This window comes from Cheilinus undulatus, linkage group 9 (assembly GCF_018320785.1).
Source record: "Cheilinus undulatus linkage group 9, ASM1832078v1, whole genome shotgun sequence".
In the NCBI taxonomy this organism is placed as follows: Eukaryota; Metazoa; Chordata; class Actinopteri; order Labriformes; family Labridae; genus Cheilinus; species Cheilinus undulatus.
The window spans coordinates 37,008,247-37,016,930 of record NC_054873.1 but is presented as its reverse complement, the minus strand read 5'-3'; positions in this window follow the sequence as shown (position 1 = coordinate 37,016,930).

Genomic DNA, 8,684 nt, shown 5'->3' with positions numbered 1-8,684 from the left:
CTGTTGAAGTGCCCTTGAGCAAGGTACTGAACCCCCAACAGCTCAAGCCAGCGCTTCAGTGAGAGCAGCAAGGCCATCATTCTGACATCTCTCCAGACGATGAGCTTATATCGATGATAGAGAATTGGGAAGTCTATTATGCACAGCATTGCAGTGAAAAAAATGCATCTGTGCTTTTGTAATTCAGTGAACCTGTAAAGTGTGAGAACAACACTGCGGACTCTCTGATGACAAACTGATGCTATCTCATATAAAATGATGTGAACGTCAGAAATCCCTGCACATCTGTTCCTCCTCTCTGCTAAATGCATGTCTCTTACAGCTCTGTTTATTACAAAAAAACTTTAGAGGCCACGAGTGCAAATTTGCAATGAAGTTTGTAGCCTGTTGCAGTAAAAGCTGCTTAAATAATCCACAGTAGGAGTGATTCTTAGTAGTCCATGTTTATGTATATCCACAACTGTAGCATTCAAAGCTTTGATCTGATTGTTGACAGTAGAGATAATATCAGGTTGTCATTCATGAACAAGTGCAGCAGGTGCATCATGGTCCGCTGACTCTCAGTACTATAGACAATTCTGTGTTTATAGTCTAAAGATGCACTCCTAATGACGCTGCTGTTATGAGCTGTTATGCAGTCATTTGCAGAGAAAATATTTTGTAAATAAGGTCTGTAAATATGGCTTTGCTGTTGCTATGATTAATATAACCAGAGGTTGAATCAGTCTGGGGCTGTCAACTGCCTAAAACTTAAAATGTCTGGAGCTGTTACTCGTGACTAGAATGTGAGTGCTTCTTCAAGCTTTTCTAACCTTGTCTTTTCAGGAGGAAGTTTTGTTTTAACTGGTGAAACCCTAAATGTATTTCCAGTCTCCCCTCACAACAAACCTGAAAAAGTTTCCCATCTGGATGGATGGATGCTTGGATGGATGGATAGATGGATGGATGGATGGATGGATGAACGGATGGATGGATGGATGGATAGATGGATGGATGGATGGATGGATGGATGGATGGATGGATGGATGGATGGATGAATGGATAGATGGATGGATGGATGGATGGATGGATGGATGGTGGATAAATGGATGGACGGATGGACGGATGCATGGATGCTTGGATAGACAGATGGATGGATGGATGGATGGATGGATGGATGGATGGATGCTTGGATGGATGGATGGATGGATGGATGTGGGATGGATGGACGGATGGATGGATGCATGGATGCTTGGATAGACGGATGGATGGATGGATGGATGGATGGATGGATGTTGGATGGGTGGATGGATGGATGGATGGATGGATGGATGGATGGATGGATGGACGGATGGATGGATGGATGGATGGACGGATAGATGGATGGATGGATGGATGGATGGATGGATGGATGGATGGATGGATGGACGGATAGATGGATGGATGGATGGATGCATGGATGGACGGATAGATGGATGGATGGATGGATGGATGGACGGATGGATGGATGGATGGATGGATGGATGGATGGACGGATAGATGGATGGATGGATGATGGATGGATGGACTGATGGATGGATGGATGGATGGATGGATGATGGATGGATGGACTGATGGATGGATGGATGGATGGATGGATGGATGGATGGATGGATGATTGAATAGATGGATGGATGGATGCTTGACAGATGCTTGGATGGATTGATAAATGATTGGTCAACCTGAACAGTAACAATGGTCCCCAGAATGGTGTGAAATGTGACTGTGTCCATCTCTGTTTGTAAAGGCTGTGTGAAACTAAATACACCCAGAGTACAAGCTGCCAGTGGTAAGCGCCACTTGAACATATGACCAAACAGATGATCAGCGGGAGAACACAGCTCCTATCTTCTACCAGATTTACATTAAAATGATTTTGTTTGTTTGAGAAAAGTGCCTGTCACTGAAATATATTCTTTATTTGAGCTCATATGAACTCACACAAAGAGACTTACTATTTACATTCGCTTTTATTGGCAGCAACAGTGTTGGTTGTAAAACAAGAAAAGAAGAAACTTGCATAAACATTTTGTACAGCTCTGTTTAAAATTGTCCCAAATGAAAGCAAAAACTAGAGGCTGTCTGAATAAATCTTCATTACTGAGCTTAATCTGTTTGCTTGAGTTGCATCTCTTTATTGATCACAGTATTGCTGTTGCCTTATCTTCACAATGATTTATCTGATGTTCCATCCGAGTTAAACATTAACAGAGGGGCAGTTTTCCATAATCCTACAGTCTTATGAGTGTGATTTTATGATCACTCAGCAGTAAAGCACAATCATCATGAACTGGAGGAGAGAGGAGTCATCAAAGATTAAATCCATCTGCAGCCCTTAACCCTGACGGTTTCTTCATCTTCTTATCTCTATATCAATCCTGCTCCTCCTCTCTGCCCCCACTCTCAGACAGAAGGAGTTTCACGTTATCTTGCACTTTGACAGCAGTCCAAGGGAGATGATACAGCGGATTTGAATGGAAATACGGTGCAAATGACTTCCTGGTATTCAAAACACTCTGACTTGCTATAAGAACTGGTTTAGTGTGACCCAGTCATTTTTTAACCCCTAAGTTCATATTTAGTCACAATGACAGTTGTATGCTGTATGTCCAGACTGAGGAATTAAAAATGTGATTGGTTCCAGGAAACAATTCAGGACCTTTACTCTTGTTTTAAGTTACGCAAGATCAGACGTAGAGATCATTATAAATCTAAGTTACGATAACAACATGACTGATTATAAAACTATCACTCTAATGACTGTCTGCATGAGTCAGAAATTTGAAAAAAGGACAAACTTCCCCTGTCTATGTTGAATCTATACGCTTCGTCCAAAATGGCTTTTATTCAGGCTGATAGATTTCAATGTTCATACTTCATCAGATATTGGCTTTCAGACCACGTCAACTTCACTGTACTGAATAAAGAAGGTAACTTAAGGTCACATCCTGAGCCACATTAAGTCATCCAGCATGTGGGGAGTCCAGAGACAGGCTGGCCATCTGGAGTTTGAAAAAAATGCCACAAATGCTGCCCAACTATGGGCAGTATATCCACTCAGAATGATTCACTGTTCCACTTATTTAAAAAAAAAAACTTGGAAAAAAAAGAATAAAAATTCCCAAACTACTATTATTCAGTGATTTTTTGTTTAAAAAATTATATTGTATGAGTTTGAGTGCATGTGTCATTGAAATTATGTGTTGCTGCCAAAATGTTGATAGTAATGGGACTAACCTGGTTAAATTAAATTATTAAATCAAATTAAATTAAATTAGATTAATTTAAAGGCAAAACCTTTCAGACCAAACTTGTTTTAGCAAAAATATGTTCTCCCATCATCCACTTGTGGTAGTGAGAGTGGAAAAGGTCAAAGTTGAAAGGCAGGACCGAATCTGACATCTACACTGCATCACAAATTAAATGGAAAAAAGAAAAAGATTCAGAGTACTAAATAATCCAAGTGAGGGGCAACAAAAGAAGGAAATAAAGAATGCTATGTAGGCTGATGGTGTGTAGTGGTGTAGTGCAAAAATTACTGATCAAGTAACCATTAAATCACTGTGACTGTGCAGTACTTACATACATGTTTTAATTAAATGGTTGTGTAAGTATAAACTGGCCCTAAGAAAGCTAACTTTTTGGTCAAACTTGTCTGTCTGACCTGCCTGTTTGAGCTGAATCTTTCATTTATGGCACCATAACATGTTGTAGCTCCTTTCCAGTTACATAGAATCCTTGTTAAGACCACTCCAGCTTTTGCAGACCTCCAGGCCCAGTCTGCAAATGTAAGGGCCTTTTATGATCCTAGTCTGTTACTGGGAAGTCATGTGATGCAGCTGGAAGACTGATAAAATCCACTTATTATGGATGTCATTGGACGGGTTACACAATGTTGGACTTTGCCCATGGAGATCTTATAAATCTCACGTGAAACTTTGATGTGAACATGACATTTTTCATGACTGGAACAAGTGATTTTAGTGCCTCAATAACCAAACAGATAGTTTAACAATGAAAAAAATAGAAAGACATAATGAACCTTTAAATAGACACCAAAGAATAACAGAGGCGACAGGTGTCTTTAATTACCAATTTAGGTGTAATTCTGAAGTGTCTCAGTGGAATATACACCAAAGATCATGAGGTGTTTTTCTATTTGCAGTGGCTGCAGACAATTTGAAGAGAGTCATTCATGATATCTGAATATTCTGTCTCACCATCCAGCCATATACAGAGAACAGACTAAAACTCTTCAACAGACAGCAACATTTCAGGAGTTTGAAAACCTTTTTAAACACTTTTTAATGTTCCAATATCCTCCTAAGACCCTGCATGTACATATGAGGACATTACATTTTAGCTTCCCAAAACATATAATAATTTCTGCTATCAGAATTCTATAGAGGATTGTACAGAATGTCAATCTAAGTGCTAATAATTCGCTTGAAATGGCAGAATTTTATTTGAAATTTTCATTGAAATGTTGAGGAATTTGTTTGGATATTATGGGGAATTTTCTTTAAAATGTCGTGCCTTTTACGCCCTCTCTCTAAGTGGTTGGACCCTTCTGTTTTAGTTTGTTGGCGCCCAACTGAGCAAAACATCTTCCATCCACATACACTGCAGGACTTAATATATTCCAACATTTCTCTTAATCAAGCAAGAGCTAAGTTTGGCAGCATCATTACTGAGCTTCTCTCTGTTTGGCAGCATACAAATACTTTGTGCAATATTACATCAAAATGGTTTCTTTATTCGCCCACGTTCCATAACTATTCTCTAAAAGGAAGAGGACACCCAGTTTCATTCCCCACTTGGAGCAAGACGGGGGTGTATACTCTGTGTGATATTTTCGGGGTCGGGGGCTTACGTTCATTCCAAGAAATTCAGAATCTCTTTAATCTACCAGGAACTTCTTTCTTTTTCTACCTTCAGCTGCGCACAGCAATGCACACCGATGGTGTTCCCTGGGACAGCTCACTGACTGCCCATCCTTTTCACTTATGCTGCCTAAACCCAACAGCATAGTTTCTTCCTTTTATGCTACTTTACTGGGAGCTACTGCTAATCTCCTATCTCTTTACAATGCATGGATGAAGGACCTACCATCTACTGTTTGTAACTGGAATTCAATCGGGCAAAACACCACCCTATCTTCCAGAAATCCTAACCACCAAGTTATTCATTTTAACTTTATCCATCGCACATATTATACTCCTCGCACTCTCTATAAAACAAAAGCCCTAAATCTATTGGCACCTTTCTACATATGGTTTGGGAGTGCCCAGGGGTTGCAGATTTCTGGAAGGGAGTTTGTGATATTCTATCACGTATTTTGGCCAAACACGTTCCATTCTCACCAGATGTTCTTCTGCTTAATGACAGCTCTAGCTTAGAGCTTTCAATTAAACAGAAGCGTGTCCTTTTAGCTGGCCTCACCACTGCCAAAAGACTTATAGCATGTAGATGGAAACCCCCCATTTATTATCGGTGCAGAAATGGTTGTTGGATTTTATTGATATTGCAAACATGGAATGCTGGGCAGCAGAAATGCACCATGCTAAACCTGATAATGTAACATTTTAGTTTGATACTATAAGGACTCTTAAGGCCTTACTATGAACAGCTTTATTACTTTTTTTGGTCCATCCTTGGGGTCCTTGGGGTCCTTGGCGGTCCTTGGGGTGGGGTGGGTGGGTATGGGTTGGATGGGGTGTATTGTATTTTATCTTTCTTCTATGTGTACTTATGTTGTAATGATTGAGAACAGAGGGACAGACTTATCTCGATTTTCCATGCTTTATTTTGGCCTGTTACTCATTTACCCTTGGTTCAATATTGCTGTATGTGTACGGTATACTGTCTTCTAATGGGACACAACACTAAGTATATCCTTATTATGAACTTTTTTTGAAAATAATAAAAAATTGTTAAAAAAAAATGCCCTGCCTTTTCAATGGAATTTTGGGGGAATGTTAGCACATTTTGGAGAGTTTGATCAGAAGATGGGGGGAAAATTTGCTTTATTTTTATTTATTTATTTATTTATTTTTAATTTTTTGGCAGTTTGATGGGATTCTGTAAAATTGGTTTGGATACCTGGGGGATTTTGGAAATTAACAGGCATTTGCAAGGGAAGTTTGTAAATATTGATATTGAATTGATTTGTGGTGTTTGGGGGTAATTTACTTTTACATTTTTATTATTTAACTTGAAATTTGGGGGAAATTATTTGAAAAATATTGGAAATTTTCTAGATTTTTATGGAAATGTCAGGGAATTTTTTAAGATGTTTGGAGGAACTCTTCAAAATTTTCAAAGAATATGGGGAAATGTAGTTGTGATATAGTGGGAATTTGCTTCAAAATATGGGGAATTTGCTTGAGAATTTTAGAAAAATTAAAATGGATTCTTCTGGGGAAAATTGTATGAAATACTTTAAAAGTAAATCCAAGAATTTTCATAGAAATGTTAGGTCATTTTTTTTCATTGATATTTTGGAGAATTTTTTATTGGGGTGTTTCGGCTTTAATGATAAAGTTTTACTGAAACATTCAGGAATATTTGTGGAAATTTTGAAGTACTTTTTATGAAACACTTTAAAAAATATGAATAAAGAATTTCAAAGAAATTCTAGGTAATTTCTTTGAAATTTTACAGAATCTCAGTGGATTTTGGAAAGGAAATTTCCAAGAAATTCAGAACTTTCAGGAGGGGGGGCTTTTTCTATGCTTGGCTTTTACAAGTCCTTGTGGTCCATCAGCAAAATGAGAAGAAAAATGAATCCACCATCCCTCTCTCAATGACTGACACTATTTCTGGTTTTGCTGTATTGTCAGCTTACCCCAAATAAGTGAGAGAGACTAAAATTCACAGCTTCTGTGTTTCATTGGTGTTCACTGATACAGCCGGCTGTGGTAAAAATCAGGAACACAGTGGAGTCCGCTTCAGTTTATTGACTCATTCAGGCTTTGAAAGACCATAAAATTATGTTCTCGTGTTAAAACATGCTGCTCTTCTGCTATGAAAAGTAGTTACAGTGCTGGCTAAGTTTAAAGGTTTATCTCACATGACAAACTCTCCTGTGAGATAAACTATGTTGCTAAAAGCCTTAGAAAGAACAACATGTCAGACACTTCAAAGGGTTTTCATACTTTTACAGGCTGTTGTTAAGGATATAAAACCAGAGTCGACAGTAGAATCCAGCCAGTGAGTGAGAATAGAAAGGTTTTACAGCAATCATGGCTATTATGTTACCATCAGTGGCCTTGCTGTTATCTTTGTCATACTCTGATAAAGGTAACTCTGACTTCAATTGTCAGGTCAAAGCCAGGATGAAAGAAGGCATTCATTGTACAGAAGTTGAGCAATGAAATGTGTAGTTCAGTTGAGTTAAGTATTAATTTAAAATGGAGAGTGTTTAAGATCATTTTGACTTAACAAAGCTTGAATTATACGGTGTGTACAACTGGTGATAATATTCCGAAAGCCTACATAAATGTGGAGGCACTAATGTATGAAGACTGCAACCCCACAGTTTTCCCTGTTTTTCATTGTTGTATTCAGGCATCATGTGATTTAATTTCTCTTTCTGGTCAGTTTTATTTGCACACTCTTTATTTATTGCAAATCTGTGTTTGCTTGCAAATTTATTATAATCCCTACAATCCTATCAATAAATCCTGCACTGCAATTATTTTTTGTCAAACTGCATTATCAAAGGAAGCTGGTTCAACCTCAGAAAAAAGTGTCTTGATTTTTTTCCTTAAGCCCATATCAGTGGAGAGCTGCAGTGCTGGTTGTTCTTCTGCAACTTTGTTCCATCTCCATACAGGATCTCTGGAGCTCAGTGATCATCAGGTTCTTGACCTCTCCTTCACCCCTGATTGCTCAGTTAGGCCAGGCAACTAACTCTTGGAAGAGTCCTGGTTGTGCCAAACTTCTTCCACTGGAGAAATAATGGTGGCCACTGTGCTCGTGGGAGCCTTCAGAGCAGCAAAAACAATTTTGTAGACTTCCTCAGATCTGTGCCTGTCAGCAATCCTGTCTGGGAGCTCTGCAGGCAGTTTGACTTCATGGCATGTTTTTTTTGCTCTGCATTGTCAGCTGTGAGGTCTTCTATAGTGAGGTGTGTGCCTTTTCAAATCATGTCCAATCAGTTTGATTTACCACAGGTGGACTACATCAAAGTGTAGAAACATCTCAGCAAAGATCAAGAGAAATAGGAGGAACCTGCTACATTTCAAGTGCATTTTAAGGGTCTGAATACTTGTCAGTGTGATATTTCAGCTTTCTATTTTCAATATATTTTCAGAAATTTCTAGTTTTCACGTTGTTATGGGTACTGAATGTAGAATAATGACAATTAAATGTTTTCAACTGTAGCATCAGGCAGCAGCATTACAAAAAAACTGAGCGCATCGTAAAGTAAAATTACTTATTTTGAAAAATACTCAAAAAGTTCAAGTGCACAAAAAGCTACTTAATTATAATAACTTGAGTAAATTTTAAAAGTTTCTTTCCATCCCCTCCCTATTACAACGTCATTAAACACAACACTGGAAGTCTATTTTCCCATAACGCCTGAAGGCAGCACTGAAGCTGTGTGGTCACCATAGCAACAAGACGCCATGCTCCAGGACGCCATTTTTCGTCCACCCTTT